This window comes from Mus caroli, chromosome X (genome assembly GCF_900094665.2).
Source record: "Mus caroli chromosome X, CAROLI_EIJ_v1.1, whole genome shotgun sequence".
NCBI classification, from domain to species: Eukaryota; Metazoa; Chordata; class Mammalia; order Rodentia; family Muridae; genus Mus; species Mus caroli.
In genome coordinates, this window is record NC_034589.1 from 157,875,460 (window position 1) to 157,894,678 (window position 19,219).

General features: G+C 37.9%; 1 protein-coding gene across 4 annotated transcripts in view; it reads left to right on the top strand.

Moving 5' to 3' along the window:
* Positions 1 to 19,219, top strand: part of Mid1 (midline 1) — a 329,163-nt gene that overhangs the window by 170,299 nt on the left and 139,645 nt on the right. For 2 of the 4 annotated variants that reach the window (XM_021152956.2, XM_021152959.2), the window contains exon 1: positions 13,029 to 13,319. The exons of the other annotated variants lie outside the window; for them this stretch is intronic. The gene's annotated coding sequence lies outside the window, so the exon portion shown is untranslated. Of the gene's footprint in view, positions 1 to 13,028; positions 13,320 to 19,219 lie in introns of those variants that run through there. 4 annotated transcript variants of the gene reach the window in all.

Consider the following 19,219-nt stretch of genomic DNA (forward strand, 5'->3'; position numbering starts at 1 on the left):
TTCTCTTCTATAAATTTCAGTCTCTGGTTTTATGTGGAGTTCTTTGATCCTCTTAAACTTGAGCTTTGTACAAGGAGATAAGAATGGATCAATTCGCATTCTTCTACATGATAACCGCCAGTTGTGCCAGCACCATTTGTTGAAAATGCTGTCTTTTTTCCACTGGATGGTTTTAGCTCCCTTGACAAAGATCAAGTGACCATAGGTATGTGGATTCCTTTCTGGGTCTTCGATTCTATTCCATTGATCTGTCTGTCACTGTACCAGTACCATGCAGTTTTTATCACAATTGCTCTGTAGTACAGCTTAATGTCAGGCATGGTGATTCCACCAGAGGTTCTTTTATTGTTGAGAATAGTTTTTGCTATCCTATGTTTTTTATTATTCCAGATGAATTTACAAATTGCCCCTTTTTAAGGTATTTTCTTCATTTACATTTCAAATGCTATCCAAAAAGTCCCCATACCCTCCCCCCCACTCCCCTTCCCCCACTCCCACTTCTTGGCCCTGGGGTTCCCTTGTACTGAGGCATATAAAGTTTGCAAGTCCAAGGGGCCTCTCTTCCCAATGATGGCCGACTAGGCCATCTTCTGATACATATGCAGCTAGAGAGATGAGCTCTGGGCGAGGGGGGCGGTTACTGGTTAGTTCATATTGTTGTTCCACCTATAGGGTTGCAGACCTCTTTAGCTCCTTGGGTACTTTCTCTAGCTCCTCCATTGAGCTGACACCATTGCATACACCAGCAAGATTTTGCTGAAAGGACCCTGATATAGCTGTCTCTTGTGAGGTTATGCTGGGGCCTGGAAAACACAGAAGTGGATGCTCAAAGTCAGCTATTGGATGGAACACAGGGACCTCAATGGAGGAGCAAATTGCCCTTTCTAACTCAGTGAATCATTGAGTTGGAATTTTGATGGGAATTGCATTGAATCTGTAGATTGCTTTCGGCAGGATAGCCATTTTTACAATGTTGATCCTGCCAATCCATGAGCATGGGAGCTCTTTCCATCTTCTGAGATCTTCCTCAATTTCTTTCTTCAGAGACTTGAAGTTCTTATCATACAGATCTTTCACTTCCTTAGTTAGAGTCACACCAAAGTATTTTATATTATTTGTGACTATTGTGAAGGGTGTTGATTTCCTAATTTCTTTCTTAGCCCATTTATCCTTTGTGTAGAGAAAGGCCATTGATTTGTTTGAGTTAATTTTATATCCAGCTACTGCACTGAAGCTGTTTATCAAAAACCTCACATTTTTAATAATGTATTTGTCTTTGTAAAGAAGTTATTGACAAACCATAGAACATTTTTAAATGTTTGGTATCATTATGTCTATAGGATTATAACTAAAAGTTTTGAAATTGGTATTTGTGCTTTAAGACATCACCATTATATAGTTATAATAGTCAAGATCCACCATTTGCATGACTAAATATACATAGTGGCTTATATCCTCAAATAGAAAACTCTAGCCATACTGTGTCACTTGGAACATGTTTCCTTAAGTACTGGCAGAAGTACAATTCCAGTGAAAGTTCAGGATCCCTTCTCTCAGGCAGGTTATGCTTTTCAACTTGCTCCTATGGGAGAAAGAATACCAGAAGCCATTTGCCCATGAGTAATACCTTATTAAACCATCATGATTTAACGTGTCATATTTTTCTCTCAATTCACATGCCTGACAGTCGACTCCCTAAATATTACATGCAAACTGAGCCACAGAAGAAAAATAGACCCATTGAAGTAGCATTAGGTCAGCGTTGTGGGATGCATTAGTGACCTATCTGAACAAATACAGGGGGTTTAGGCACAGAAACTCACAACTTGGCCCTGGGCCCTGGGAGGTGGCCCTATTGCTTTCCAAAAGCATTGCATGACTCATTATTAAACATGCCAAGAACAGACAAATTGCAGGCAAGGATAGCATGCACTGATTGAACTGCAGTTAGGCAAATCATATGAAGTTTGTCTCACTTGCTTTTCCTTAAGGAACTCCCATACCATTTCCAACTGCTTGTTCAGTATGTGTCAAATGCACAGAGCATTTGAAACATTATGAGAAAATTGTTAGTTTTAAAGACAGGTGGTTAAATTAATATAACCCTCAGATCATGTATTAATCTTACTAGATTGTACTATCTCTCTGTTAAAGAAAAACGTATCCATAGCAATGCTTTTGTTAAGGGCATAGGATCCAAAAGGATATTCATCCAGAGACAAAACCAAATTCATTAACTATGTGTGACATACTTGGGCCTAAATGCAACTAGGAGCATGGTTTAAGAGAAGAGGCTGTTATGACACTTTTACAACTTATATGCTCATTTCTAGTAAGATGTTTCCACATCTTCTTTATTCCAAGTATGTTTTTACACATGCCACTTCTGTCTTCTATGTTTTATCATAACAGGATCTTGTTCACATTCTCAAAGTGTTAACCTATTGCCTTTTGCCTTAACCTCCAAAGTTCTGGAATTATAGACATATGCAACCATACCCAGAATATTGACTATATATATATATATATATATATATATATATATATATATATATAATATCATATACTTTGACCATACTCCATTAATATACAATATACAATATACAGTATACAGTATACTATATTAGGTATTACTCATGGGCAAATGGCTTCTGGTATTCTTTCTCCCATAGGGGCAAGTTGAAAAGCATAACCACCTATATAGTATATAGTATACTGTATACCATATACTATGTGTTTTATATATATATATATATATATATATATATATATATATATATATTAATGGAGTATGGTCAAAGTGCATGATATACTTGAATAACCTTAGGTTTCAGATATTTAGGGTGTCAACCATCCTTTCTTCATCCCCATGTAATGCCTATCATATCTTACAAAGAACCTTCATTTATTGTTATATATGAATCATTTATGGTCATTTCATGAAGGACTTGGAAAGGATTGTGGCTAACCAGAAAGGGTACATTATCATGTCATATTGCAGAGTTTTGTGAGGTCAACTAAGAGAAGACCATCCTTATTTTCACAAGGCTGTCTCTGATAATCTAGATTTTTTTTGATGGCTATGTCATATGACATGTGCAACAAGCAAAAATCAGGAGATGAATTTTGTGTGTAGTTGGCAAATTGAGATAAGAGAAACAGCATCTTAAGAAAATTATCCCTTCACCTTCTCACTAAATATCACATGTTGAAGAGATTATCTTTTTCTACATTTTTAGGTATCACTAATGGAGGTTCTATAAATTAAATCAACAAAATACAGAATACTAGTAGGAAAGGCGCACAATTTCATTAACATTTATGTTTACAACATTTCAAAGAAAACTAACAAAACTCATAGGAATCTCGGTACACATTTAACAAAGGAAAGAAAGGTTTAAATTTGGGGGCACTGATAATGAAATAGTTGAAGAAATAGATGACTTATAAGGTTTCTATGTGTCATTCTTAGCCATAGCAGAGGAGAGTGCCAAGCCTGAGCACAGAGAACTTTTAAGTCACTTGCTCAAGACACACAGGAAAAAATAGGTGTGGCCTAGGCTACGTACATTTTGAAATATAGGTGAGAGCTAAATGCTGGTCATAACCTGGATTTATTAGAATATTTAGGGCGTAAGGTTATCTTTTACATAGCACTGATTAACAAAACAACAACAACAAAAAAATCTGGAAACATGCCCTGAATACAATGAAAGCTAGGTTTGGAAGCTCATAGGCCAAACAATTCAACATAGTGAGGAGAATGCAGAAAAGCAGAAGCTCAGGAGTATCTCATCTGCAAACACTTTGGGCTGGAGGACTTGAAAGGGAGGGAAGCTAACTTCAGGCATTATTGCTGGCCCTAGACCTCCTCATGAATGTATCTGAACAACTGTTTCCTGTTCCATATCTGGCAGTCTATAAATGTGTTGCTAGCTTAAATGTCATCGCTGACAGTTTCAGTTGCATCCTTGCAGATTTTCTCACTCCTGAGAAGTTTTCAAAGGAACTTTCTAATGATGGGTTCTTTGTTAGTGCTTTCTCAGAAAAGGCTTCATCACATCAGCCATGGAGAGAAACATGATTGGCACTTGGACTAAGGAAGGCTTTTTCAAGAATGAAAGCTATTAACAACAGTCCTGTATTCCTTGGGAAGAAAAATAAATCAAGTACTTGTGGTTAATTTCTACCCACCATGCCATGGGTAGTACAAACTTTTGCAGCTTATTCACTTCTCTCTGGTCCCTATTTTTATGTAGATGATTACAACATAATTTCAGATTCCCTACCAACAAGAGCCTGAAGCAAGATGGTGACTTCTCCTGCCAATGGTTCTTTCTGCATTTAGCCCCATCTCAGTAAATGCCAATCCCAGCATTCCAGCCGTTTCAATCAAGAATCATGAATGTTACCCTAGTTCTCTCTATATGAGCTTCGTCCATGTTATTACTAAGTTATCATCAGAAACCCACAAGTCACCTGACCTCCTAGCCCTGTACAGTTCTCTCCCTCTCTTCCTTCTTTCCTTCATCTCCCCTTCCCTCCTTCTCTCCCTCCTTCATATGTTTTCTCCCTTGGTTCTTTCCTCTTCCCCAACCCCTCTTTCTTTCTTCTCTTTTCTTTTCTTTTCTTCTTTTTTCTTTTTTTAAAGACAAAACTACTCTGGAATTTGTGATCATCCTGGCTCCATGTTCCAAGTGCTAAGATTACAGTTGTATAGCAACACACCTAGTGACTTCTCTACCATCACCTGCCCCTCCCCAGTCCTTTAAAAAAAAAAAAAACTCACCCTGCCACCTGCTTTCTGCTGGAAGTGCCACTTAGCTAAAAAAAAAAAATGTCAATTATATATTATTCCTCAACTCTAAATCAGTTGTGCAATCCAGTTTTGCCACACCAGGCATCCCAAATCTTCTGGTGATTACAACATTTATGGGATGTGCAAATAGCCCCCCCCCCACATGTATGCAAGCACACAGGTACACAACAGTCATGCATTCTTAATTAGCATCTGCAGCTGGCACCTTTATTCATTCTCTTCCAGCCAGGGCAGTTCCTTTAAGTGTTTTTGTTTGCCCTAAGCTGGCAAACTCTGCTCCTCCCTGCTAATCCATTACAGCATTACAGAGCTGGAAGTCTTGCTTCCTTGTTTCCTTCGGGCTCTGTTAAGATAGATGTTCCCTTAAAAACCTTACCCACACCACTAGTACTTGCTTTATCACTTATATCACCCCTGTCACCATGAGACCAATTTTACTCTATTTATTGATTTATTCTTTTCTGTCACCTATTCATGAGGACAGTTTGTAGTTTACTGGTATCTGCCTACATCACTAGTACTTAATACAATGTCTGGCATGTGGGAAATGCTCAATAATACTTACAGAATGAAGAATTGTTAATTTTTATGTAAGAAAAGATTTATTGTTACATTTTTTTATTATGAGTTTAAGACAGGAGAGTTTCTACAGATCTTTTTGCCTTCCCCTTTTGACATGTCTCCTTATGTAGCCCATGCTAAGCTAGAATTCATGATTCTCCTGCTTCTGTCCCTCAAATGTTGAGATAACAAGCCCAAGACTCCAATCTTCTTCCTTGCCTTCCTCCTCTTCCTCCTCCTCTTCCTTTTTATCTAATTTCATTTCCTCTTTGTATTTTATGGGATAGGGTCTCTCCTCACTCTATGTCAGGCTGGCCTGGAACTCATGGCCATTTTCCTACCTTATCTTTAAAAGTGCTGAGGTTACAGGCATAAGCCTCCATGCCCAGCCGAGTTTTCTTATAGGAGGGATTTGTCTCCATGTTAGAGATCATTGGCTGTCTTGGGAGCAATGCAAGTCTCTTAATACAGAGCTGCAAATCTTTATATGGTGCTAATGAAATCGATGGCTAAACCACTTGTGAACCAATTAAGGACAAATCTCCAAAGCTGTGTTCTTAGCTGTGAAAATGAATCACAAAGCTGTTTATTACTGGGAACGCCATTTAGAAATTCTGAATGATAGAAAAAATTTCATTCATATTTTTCAAAATATAGCCCTTAAAATTTGCATCATGTCTTGACTAGCACAAGAAGAACATCTTTATCCTTTCAATAGGTACATGAATTGTTTCTTTCTCGCTTAATAAGAACTGGATGATCACAGCCCACATTTGGTGAGCTATTTAAACTACGTAAAAATTATTGAAGTACTTCAATTTATTTTCAAAGTAAAATGGCAAACTACTGGCTTATTTTGGCAATGTAAAGATTTCTGCAGATATATTGAGGTTGGAAATTTCAGAAGCATGTCAGAATCTCTGTGCTAAATCCTATCACCCTAATACAAGACACAGGGTCTGAGGGATTGGGAACCTGTCATGGGTGCTCTGTGATTTAATTCGTCATTGTGAAAAGGTAAAGCTTCTACTCTGGGGTGGCAGTACCATAGCTAGAATGACCAGTCTCTAGAACCCAGTTTTCCAAGAACCAGCTGTACACCTTTGCATCTTTGTGGGGACATAGTGCATAATTAATCCATGATAGATAATATCTCTCTTTCATTCATACCTTGTGTTTGAATTCAGAATAAATATCTCCTGGGGTTTTTATTTAACTAAGTAGCACTGCTCTCTGGTTTTGATATCCACATTTCAATTTCACCAGACCTGTTAGTATGTGTTAAATCAGGTCATTTTGAAATCCCTTAACTGGGGTGCATTAATATTTTCATGTTGAAGAAGAGTTCATTTATGTGCTAACTGATTGGTTTCTAAAGGTGAACATAACAAAATTATCTCACTCCCACAAATATAGTTTAGAAGAATTATCACAAGGGATTTTGATTCACCTTAGATAATGGTACAAATATAAATAAAGTTATTTTATCCCATGTATGATGTTACTTAAATTATTCATATTAAAATAACTGAGTAGCATCACTATTTATACAATTAAATTAATACTTTAAAAAAAGAATACATTTAGCTTCATTTGATGTGGTTTCTCAGATATTTGGACCTCAGTGAATCCTATTGTAATTCTTCCAGTGAAGCACCCTTAGTATGTTTATCTTGCACCAGAGATACAATATAGGAAAGCTTATGTGTGGGTTCTCACAAGTGCTTCCCAGCAGCAAAAGCTATCCAATTATAAATAAATGAGAGCAAATATTATTTCCTTGGCTACTGAATAAGAATGACAAGGAACCTGATGTGCCTAACAAAGGGAAGAGATTTGTAAATCCTTATTCATAAGCATTTTATATCTTTATCTTCATTTTCAATCTAAGCATACACGCTTTGAGTGAAACAGGAGAGGGTATTTGCCATTTTTTCTCAACACTGTCATCCTGACAATCTTTCTGTACACCTGAGAAATAGCAATTTAAATATAAGCACTCCGTTTTCTTATAAAAGGAGTGCAAAAATCCTGCTCAAATCTTCTTCTCAGGAAAAGTTTATCTGCAGGTTTGCAGATTGTTTTTTTTTTTTTTTAATCTTTCAGCTTTATTGGAGTTAGTTACAGGACAATAGGAAAGGAGTTGTTGACCAGATCACAAAAGATTCAGTCAGTTGCTATCCTATAATGTGAAACAAGCATTTGAGAAGAATTATTATTACTGGATACTCGAAGCACACTTCACATCTGTAAACATATTTATAGGATAAAGACTATTATTTGCAGATTCTTATATCCACATGATTAAAAAGAAAGCATGCTAATTTGCTTAATTCTAACATAGACACAAAGAGATCTAATGCATAAAAGTTAATTTTTTTGAGACAGGGTCTATATAACTCTGGCCAGCCTGGAGCTCTCTAAGTAGAACAGACGGACCTCAAACTCACAGAGATTCTTCTGTCTCTGCTTCCCAAGTACTGTGATTAAAGGTATGCATTATCATGCCTTGTTAAAAGTGAATTTTTAAAATAATTGATTATTAAAACACACACACTATTAAGCAATCTTAGTCCATGTGTTAGTGCTGTGAAGAGACACCATTACCACGGCAACTCAATAAAGAAAAGTATTTAATTGGGATTTGCTTGTTTCATAGGTTGGATTCCATTGTCATCATTGCAGGGAGCATGGCAAGTCACAGGGAGCCATGGTGCTAGAGAACAAGTTGATAATTTTGTATCTGGATCTATAGGCTTCAGGAAGTGAGACACACTAGGCCTGGCTTGGGCTATTGAAGACTCAAAGGCCATCTCCAGTTATATACTTCTTCCAACAAGGCCACACCTCCTATGCTTTCAAATAGTGCCATTCCCTAAGCATCTAAATATAGGAACCTTTGGGGGTCATTCTTATTGAAACCACCACAGCATATTAAAGGTTTTAGGGAAAATGTTTTAGATATAAAGTAACTGAGAAAAAATAAGAATAAGAAGTAAAAGAAAAAAAAAAAACCAAGGATATAATATGAACAAGATTAACCAGCTATTCCTAACCACACGTAAATCTACAACAAAAATAGAGGATTTAAATAGAAAATGATACCAATTATGTGTAAAATAAAAGGGGGGTTGATTAGGCTAACTAATCAGTAAGGTATTTGTGTTGTAGAAACTTCACTCTTGACAGCAGTAAGAAAGGGATGTTTAAAACAGTTTGAATTAGAGCAATGTATGGAACTCTGGATGCACACAGTGAATCAATCATAAATCCGGAGCAAATTAAAGCTGTAGTAGGAGAAACAGGAAATGCCAATCAGCTCATCTAATCATGAGGTGGCAGCATTATATTGGGGTTGATAGAAGGCCATTAGGCTAAAACCATTGGCCAGATAATTGTGAAACATTACCAGTTTAAAGAACATGAATTCAAGGACAAGAGACTGATTTAATAACTACCCAGTGTCCTTTTACAAACTGATTTACTTTTTATCAAAATAATACATGGTTATGTGCAGGAGTATTGAAAACTCATAATGAAGAACAGAAGCCTCGCCCTTCCCTATTCCACCCTAAAGAATTAATTTTCAACTGGGAAATAATTCATTTGCTATGTACTTCCACATTTCACATACTATTTTTCTACTGCTATTTATTGACTTAAGAATTTTAGACATTATCTTTTTATTCTGTATAAGGGCAAACAATGAATTTTTCCTTCCCTGTACTCAGCATCTAGTACCAAAAATGAAGGAATAAATGACTGAAAGAAGGAAGGGAGAATGGGAAACTGGAAGGGAGGGAGAATATATGAAGGAAGAAGAGGAAGAGGAAAGAAGAGCAAATGGTGGAAAAGTTGGATCCCTGGGTCTTACTGGGCAGCCAGCTTAGTCCACTTGGTATGTTTCAGGGCAGTGAGAAATGGTGTCTCATCAAATGTAAAAAGATAGATGGTGCCTTGGAAAAGACATCGTAGTTGTCCTCTGGCCTCTGCATGTCCATACATACATGAGCACACATGCATACATACAGAGCAAGAGGAAGTGAGAGAGAAAAGAGAAACCAGAGAACACTAGGCTTGGTGCTCATGTCTGATCCCAACGCTCAGGATATTGAGAGGCAGGAAGATTGCAAATTTATGGTGAGCCTGGACTAGCAAGACCTTGAAATATCTTGTCTCAGAAAAACAACAAACCAATGAGAGAAAGATGGATACTACATTAAATAACACACAGTCTCTGCTTCTATGCATCAGAGTTCACTGTCAAGTTAAAGAGTTTTCTGTTACTATGATTTTTTTTTTTTTGCTTTTTTGGAGTTATTAATAGCCTCAGATTTTACTTACATTCATGAGCATCCGTTTGTCCTCACAGGTAATCATCTGTCAGTGTCACTGTTTACTTTACAGCATCCTCTCTGCTAGCTCTTCCTCCTAGACTTTTCTTATTTCATTTTATAGTGATTCTTCTGCTTGCAGTTTCAATGACTTCTTCTTTTCTTGTTTAATTCCCCCATTTTGCTAAAACACATTTTTGATTGATTTCCAAAGACAGTATGAAGGATGTAAATTTTTTGAGAGTTGGTGTGAAAATAATTACATTCTCTTCTGACATTTGATTGATAGTATAACTTGGTGTGGAATTGTCAGAAGTCACTTAATCTCATATTTTTGTGTCTCTTACCTTGTAATTGAAAAGAATATGATAAATCTATGAGAACATTTCCTTATGCGTACAGAAGAGCATATTCTATTGATAAGTGTTTTAATTTTTGTTTCTTGTACTATTTAATGGATATTTATAATATGCTCTCTCTGTGTTCTTTGTTATAAGGAGCATATAAATATTTGCATAGGATATTGATTTGTCTTTGTCATTTTGGCTAGCCATGGTACTCAGTTAATCTTGGCTAAACCTGCAGCCATTTTGTAGATGTTAACATTTATAGTCAGTTGACATTACGTGAAGGAGATTATCTTTGATAATATAAGTGAACCCATACAGTCAGTTAAAAATTTTAATACAAAGGTGAGGTTTCCCTGAAAAAGAAAAAAAAAATCCTTCCTCAATGTACTACAGGGTTAGCACCTGCCAATTGACCTATGAATATTAGGAGTGTGTGCCTCTTCAGTCATAAAAGACTGAAAAAATTCTCTATATCAGAAATGATATATATGTATTTTAGATTCTGTTTCTCTAAGGAGTTCTGATTGATATAGTTATCAATGGCCTCAGGATCTAGGGATGGAATTCAGTAAAAGCAAAACAACTTTTAAATAATTTTCCTCTTAAAAGTATGATATGAAATCATAGTAAAAATGTAGCTGAGTTACTTTTGGGGCGCAGAAGAAGATTGTACTTAAGTCAAGATGGGGCTTTAATTGCCAATGGACAGAAATGCTATGACAATAGGTGTGGAAAAAAAAAAAACCTTTGTAGATGGTTGCAATGAAGTGCACCTAAAGTTACAGGGCTCAGGAGACTGGGGCAATGGGATCTTTTGAGCACAGATGTTTGAGACCAGATTACACAGCACAACAAATCCCTGTTTAAAGACACAGATCAAAAGAAAGCAAACAAAATCTATCTCTAAATTCAAAGCATGAGTGTCTTTGCAAAGTTTTTAAAGGAAAAGAATAAAGCATCAGCTACATTTAATCAGTTAACACAGAAACCGTTAAGATATTTCTACCTCTTAAATGCATAGAATTATTAAGTTGTAAGCCATAATTAAACTTGAAGCCCAGGATTGTGGCATACATATGTAATGTCAGCATTCAGGAGGCACATACACTAAACAAATGTTAAAAAAAAATGAAGGCAAATAAGTTGAAATATTTTAATGCTTAATTTCCAAGTGATGAAACATTAAGCTTAATTTATTTCAAATCCTGACGAGTGATTACTTGGGTGTTTCTTACCTAAAAGTTTCTCCATACTTGGGCCTGTTTTCTTTCTAGATCCAGATTGCTTCCTTTTTCCCCCCTATGTATACATAGTCATCCAACTTCAAGCACATGGTGAGCTAAGATCTATCTAGGGCAGTGGTAGATGCAGACTTTCTCAAAGTCAATCAGAGCCCGTTGGCACTGGGATAAAATATGGATTCCCAGCATCATTGGTATACCAACCCAATCAGTTTCTCTTAGATCAAGGGCATGATTAACTAGAATTGGTTTTAACAAACATTGGTTTTGATCCCTAGAAGACATCCAGTGATATCTTTATATTTTATTAATCAGTTATGATCATCTAGTGGGCAAAGGTCCTGATGTTGATAAATATATGACAACACACTGAACAGCCAGCTCCATGGTGAGGAATTATTTGTCTGCAAATGCTAGTAATTTCAAAGTTTAGAAGCCTTCATCTACCCAACCTTGTTCAACCTAACCCATGACCCTAAGGATGCATGTGGCTAAGGATGACTGTGAATACTGTGCAACACAACATTATAAACGTATTTAAAACATTAGGACTCTCTCTCTCTCTCAGTGTGTATCTGTGGTGTGTGTGTGTGTGTATCTGTGGTGTGTGTGTGTGTGATTTGTTTTAGTAAGGTATCACCATGTGAAAAGGCTAAAGAAGCTTGGGTCTAGGCCATAGTGAATGACTCTGAAGAACAAATAACAAATAAATGGACTGAGGGCAGCTGGTGTGATTACGGGGGACTCTAAAACTTCTCAGTGGGGAGCTGAGGCAGAGCTATGGACTCCCAGGTGCCAGTGCCCTGCTGCCAAAATCTCAGAGAACTCAGCCAAGCTCACACGTATTGAACCACACCTCCAGCACTCCTGAAACCACTAAATCATTATTTTATCTGTTATTATTTACTAATACTGCAAAAACTTAATATATATATATATATATATTGGATTATCCTCAAACTGTGAGCACTTGTTAATATATATATATATATATATATATATATATTAATTAGTGAGCTTACCAGTTCAGCACTGTTAAACTCAAACACAGCTAGAGGTACATACACTTATGTAAAAAGAAGTTTTCTTAACTAAATTTCTGTATTCATTGTTCTAATTAGGAAATGTTTTATCTGAAATTGTGCTTTCAGTCACCATCGGTGAAGAGTCTTCCTCAAGTCCTGTATTTCAAAATGTTTGTTTGCTCAGTCCCATTAACATTTGCTTCTTGTAGGTTGGATATAGAGTTTATGTGAAGATGAGGTGGGTAACTGTGTGTCTTGGTTGCTTATTTCAGTTAAAGTGATACTTACAGCAGTGTGGTTTTTCCCTCCACTGTTTTTACAAAATTAGGCATCTAGAACAAGATACACTTTAAAAAATATCTTTGGGTCCTGAGGGTTGAGGTTTTCTCGCTGAAATAATTCTTCACCTTTAAAATGCTTTAATGCTTTTAAGGGGCTCTTAAAGTGCAAGGATTTAAGGCCCGGAGCTAGTTAAGCTTTGAGCAGATGCAGTCTGTTAGACAAGAATAGAACTCATCCTTTACTTTGGGAGCTCTGACACAACATCCAGCTGCTTCCAGTCATTTGACTCCTGAAAGCTGCCCTAATCCTGGTAAAGGCAGCCTCTCCTGCACCCAGGTCCACCCACTGTTCCTGATTGGCGAGGCTCTCCGCGACCGGAGCCCGCCGCCTACGACGTCCCTGTGAACTGATTTGAAATAAGAGCCAGGCGGTCCTCGCTAGCCTGCGCCCGACTTTTCATAGGCTGGAAAAGGAAAGGTTGAGAAACTTGACATTGTCTTGGGTAGAGAGCGTAAAGAAGCAGATCAAAGAATAAAAAGGGAGGGGGACGAAAAACGTGCTCTTTGCTGCCTGTGGATTCCACCGAGTTGCTTTTGTCTTGTGGGCTTTTCTGCCGGCTTTGGTGTCTGCGCTTGGAAGCCTGCGGGTGCGCTTCCGAGCAGCTTGCTCCCTGCCGGATGGGTCATGGAATTCTAAACATGAGGCAGGTAAGCTTGAGGGTTGTGATTGTAGCTGTGGCGCCAGCCACAGAAGGAGGGATTTAGCTTGGGACCCCTGCGACCTGTTACTCCCGAGAGCGTGCGGAGTGATCAAATGCAGGGTTCCAGCAGATCCATTAGGTGGAAGGAGGGGACTGCCTTTTCTTCCTAAGGCTACCTTAGAAAGCACATCACCTGCCGTCACCTCACTGCCTCGTCCTTACTACCTACCCGTGCCAGCTTTTGCTTCTAAGAGTGGTTGCTGATGTCAGGCAGTCTTTGTAAAAGGTTCAAAGCGGTTTGTGGAATATGCAAATCAATTCCAGTTTGCGGGCCTCTGGAATGTATTGTGCTGGATTCATCTCAAGCTTTTAGCCTCTACCCTATTATGCTTCAGGTTAGAATAAAGACAACTGCACAGTCTGACAAAGAAGCACGCTGGGACTCTTATCTTATTTTGCTTTCACATTTTGAGCACTTTACTGTGTGTCCGAGGCTGAGAAGGCGAAACCAGTCTGGATGGAACAAGCTGCACTTCCAGCGGAGGCAGGCGCGGGGAGGGGGGAAGGAGGGGAGGGTGTTACAGACTTAAAAAAAAAAAAAAAAAACAACATTCTAGCACTTTAGGAGTTGTATTTTGTGTTGCTGCTGGACATAAGAACACAGTCTTGGAAGTACTGAACGGAGAACGGTCTTGAGGATTACCTAAAGAATTTTAAGCCAGCAGCTTCTTCCGTCGCTCTAGGGCATAGGGATAAAATTCCTTATCAACTTAGGTAGAAGTTTATGAGGTTTATAGCTTTGCCGTTGAGGAAAAAGAGAAAAGGAAAGACTGGATTACAAAGCCTAGAAGAGGGTGTAATTTACAACTCTATCACAGTTGTGGTAAAAAAAAAATAATCTTACGTCAGTGTTTTATTGCCAAGATCGATACTCATAAGGGGAAGACAAAAGTAAAAGTCTTTCAGTGACTGGGAAAGACGGAGATTCCAGGGCAGGGATTCTACTTACTCGTGCCAGAGCTGAGTAACTCCGGGTGCGAAATTGAGCATCTGTTTTGTCACCGGAAAACCTCTTCTCTTTTTTTCTTCCAGTTGGGTTGGGTGTGCCTCACCCCAAAGTGTTCACTTTAGGCGAAAGTAAACCTTCCCATTAGTGGTTGGGCCAAGGGGTTTACAACTTTCTGTTTCACTGCTGCAGAGGTAAAGCAGAGGCCCTGCCAGAAAGGTCAGGAGCAAAGACCCTCAAATTTCTTATTCTCTAACTTGCTCTTATGGAATCGTGCTTGGGCAATTGTAGCGAGTACAGAAAGAAGCACATGAAAGACTGTGTGTGTGCTTTCAGCAAATCGCATCTGCCTAGCTGGAGAGTGGTGCAGAGGCTGGCTTTCTCGAAGTTTTGCGATCTTAGAGACCAGCCCCATTCTTTGAATTTCTAGCAACCACATGAGATAGACAAAAGGGGCAAGGAGGCTTACTAGATAGGAGCAAGAAAGAGAATAGGTACACAATACTATTTTTCACAAAGGTCCTAAGCCGGAACAAAGAAGTTATTTGATGCTGTGTGAAGCCACCTGTCTTGTCCTCGGTGATGTGTGAACTCAATTTTTAGAATCTTTGTGCCCACACAGTTCCTCTGGAATGGGGTGACACTCCCTCTGTCTGATGCCTAAGGCAGGCTTGTCCAGAGCTTGGGATGATTTTTCCCATGTGTAACTGTGGCATTTGTATGAAGTTGGAAAACAGCCCAGTGTTGAAGTTTTAACTGTACAAGTAGGCATGTAGTAACTCCTTAGTTATTTAATGAATGGCCATCTTTTCATCCCACATCTCTGGATACATATATAACATTGTTCTTTTGCCTATTGGGTACTTGAAAAAGAGGAAGAGACTGGGGGAGGAGGTGCAAGAGTAGAGATCATTGTTCATATAAGAAACCAGGCTTGAGATGGTAGCATTACTGCATGGGCGAGTCCCAGATTTGTTCTTGTTTCTCTTGTTGGGGGAGGGGAAGAGACCTTACTACTTCATTCAGGCAGAGGAATAACATCCAATTTGTCATCTTAGGCCCAGCAGCCCCTGGCTGTATTTGCAGGGTTAGCTATCAAACCAACCCATGTGTCATCAGCTCAGCAATGAAACACAATCCTCTTGCTGGTAAGTGATCTGTCCCTAGGGCTGTGCAAATGCCGACCAGTGGGATGGCAAGCCAGAACAGATCCCTACCACTAACTAGTTAGAAATTCTCCATAGCCAAAAACTCGCCAACAGAATTAGAAGGCTACATGTTTGTGTGTAAGACTCAGAAAGTTTGGGCTCTTACCAGATTGTCAGCAGACGAACAGTGCAGGTCAAAATTCTTATAAGGTAAATGAAACAAGCAAGCAAACAAACATAAACCTGACGAGTTCATCAGGAAGTCATTTTAAAGTGTGCCAACCTCTCTTGGCACTTTGATCAAAAATGGAAAACTTTTCAGATTCTTCTTTGAGAAGGAATTTGCTGCATTCCCAGGCAAAAGGAAAGGCATGGCCACCTGTTATAGAAGTCCAGCCAAAAACAACAGGTTTGCTTATGACATTCCCACAACTGCAAATATCCTCCCTAAATAGCAAGTCACATTCATTGTCCCACCACAGACTAAGAACAAATATTTCATTCTCAAGTTGGAAAAAAAAATAGAATCTCCAGATGAAATTCCCTACCAGGCATATTTTGGGATTTTAGAATCCCAATAACTTTAGAGAAATATACTAAGCAGCTGAGATGACTTTTCTTTTAGTCTCTAGGTCTCCCGGCTGCTATTTTTTTGTGAGGCTAAGATGCTGCTGATGCAAGGAAGCTGTGACTCAGTTTGATCAGCCCATTTTGCATTCTTTAGATTGGAGTTAAAATGCCCAAGGACATCTGGCTTAATAATGAAAGTCCTGGTAGTAATCTTTCCTCAGAGGATTAGAAAGTCCTTTACAAACATCATCTATTTATTCTCAACCACATCTCCATGGAGAGAATGAAGGGCAACTTGATCCTCATCGAACAAATGGCGAAGTGAAGGCAAAGACAAAAGAAAAAGGAAAAAAAGAGAAAAGATTAAAAATAATGAGAACAGCAAGTTAGAGGCTAGTCTGCGAGTCTGGAATTACCCACCCAGAAAGACTACTGTAAAAGCAAAACCTCTCCATCGATGTTCCTTTTCTTCTTGTTCTGTTACTAGCATACAGTGTCTCAAGTATTCTGTGTAGCTTCATTTCTTTAGAAATGAAAGCCTTGAAAAGTTTAAAAGACAAGACCTTTCTGATTTCCTTTGTCCCATCATTGAGATCAGGCAGTTTTATGACACTTAATAGGAAGATGCTATAACTGGAATTTTAAATGTGTATCTGAGAAATGGTTCCCTTTTAACAGATGTTTTAAGCTTTTGTATATGCTTTAGATAGTTTGATGTCTTCAGCATATGTTAAGATTTTATTTGTTTTTCTACTGCCCATCTTTCAGGAAATGTTACCATTGTAGGACTTGTCAACGAAAAGATATTTGTTGGTTGTTTCAAAGTAATTTTTGAGTTGGTTTTTTCCTTAGTGTTCAGTGTGACTCCTGTTCTGAGTTTGTCTGGCTGTGGACCGCATAGGCTTCAAACAAATCTGTTAATTGGTAGTTGTATGCTATCCACAGACATTCCTGCAAAGTTTTAAGGCTAACTGTGCTTGTGGATGTCTGCTGGCTTTGATCCCTTGTGTGGTAAATAGACATCCAAGGTAGTTATGGAAACCTAGGCCTTACATTGACGAGGGGGATGGGGAAGTACTTGGTCAGAGAGTAATTTGTTTGATTAAGAAAAGATGGGCCAAATCAGGATAATTTTTGTCCACATTATTTCAGTATCCCAGTTGTTCCAAATCAGTTAGAGTTCAATAGATAAGAAAAAAAATATGACTGACCACATCAGAATATTTGTTAAAAGTAATTTAAATTCTTCTTAATCAACTGTTTGCTATGCTCCCAGAGAAAATTGTAAGATGAAAGAGACGGCTAAAATATGTAAATGTTGTCAGTATCTTTGTTGTGCTTAGTCTGAGTGTTGTCAGTTTTAGAACTCCAGACTCTAAAAGAAATGCCAGGATCTGGCTGGAAGTGTGTATTTCACTTATCTGCCTGCAGGGGTCAGACTTGAAGTTCCCTTGCTGAAAACGTAGGCTTTGGACACCGCTGCAGGCATACCCAAGGCATACTCAAGCAGAACCAGAGAGGTTACCCAAGCAGAACCAGAGAGGCTACTCTGCTTGTAAGAGTGATTAGTTACCGATTCTTTAACCTTGCGACCGAATCTGCTATGAAAACCAGTTCGCTCAAGGAAGCGAATATCAAATGCACTTTGATTAAAGCAAGAGTGATACGGTCAGGTCAAACTGGAATCTAATCTCTGTGTGGATATGGGGAAGTTTATGAGGAAGATTTTTGGTTTATTATCAGCTCCTTTTATCTGAAACCAAACTCATCTTACGGGTTTTGTTTTAGGTTCTTTACTGACTCTTCTTAACTGGCAAGATGTAGACATTTCGTTTAACTAGACGACACGCTGTTAGATGCTCATCAGAGTTAAAGATTTCTCTTTCCCTTAGATGAAGATATTCTTTGACATAACATTAAGACCTTTAATGTCCTCCAGTAAGTGGTGTTAAGGAGGTAAAAAGTTGTGGTACCCAGACACACAAAAAAGAGGGAGCTTTACTAAAAAGAAAATAATCGAAAACTAAAATCATAAACATTTATCTCCGTTGTGCAAAAACAAAACAAAACTATATTAAAAAAAAAAGGTTCTGAGTTAAAAAGGCAAAAGCAGTAAGGGGTCCTGATTGTAGCATGTAAGTGACTGTTAAACATTCCATATTCAGTCAGCTATGTATGATAAATAAAATACCAAGGCTTCCCATCTCTTATCATTCAACATTTACTGAGCACTTCCAGAATTAATCTACTTAGTTCATTTAGAAGAAACTACACAGTGAGTGATTTTTGTATTTCAGATGTCTTTTGGGTTCTCAACATAGTTTGATAGAATCCTTGCCTTCAGAGTACTTCCAATCTAGTATATAGGTTTGATACCAATAGTATAATATAGATTACTACATGAGAGGAACGACTGTTTGCTTGTTCTTCCCTATATTTATTTGTAATGATGAAAATTCCTTTAAAAACTAATGATTGCCTAAAATTTACTGAACTTAATGGAGCTGAGAAGTAATCTGTATTTGTGACATTTTATTTCCATGTTCACTTGTAGACACTCATGATTTCTTTGTTAAAATCAATTTATCAGAGAAAATACCTAATACAGAGTCCCAACTCTATAAATGCTTCATGTCCATTTTATTGAGTATTACAATATATTTTTATTTACTTTATTTTTAGCATATGAGAGTGTATGCTTTGTACTGTATTCTTATTTTTAATTGATTTTTTTAGTAAGCACACAACATAATGGGTTTCACTGACATTTCATATGTATCATGTTTTTTGATCTTTAACTGATGCATGAAATATAAAAATTGTACACACTAATGAGATCCATGTGGTATTTCAGTGCATCCATATCTTGTATAATTAAGTTAAAGGTATCTGTCTCTTCAAATTACCAACTCTTTATGGCAAAAACATTTTGAAATTCTTTTTTCTAACCCTTTGAGATATACAATTATACAAATATTATCTGGACTCACCAAACCTTTGACTCCTATATAAGTGTGTTCTTCAAGTTTCTTGTTTGAAACTAGAAAATTTTCAAGTGAGAAATTATGCCATGGACATTTTTTTTTCCGAGACAAGGTTTCTCTGTGTAGCCCTGGCTGTCCTGGAACTCACTCTGTAGACCAGGCTGGCCTCGAACTCAGAAATCCGCCTGCCTCTGCCTCC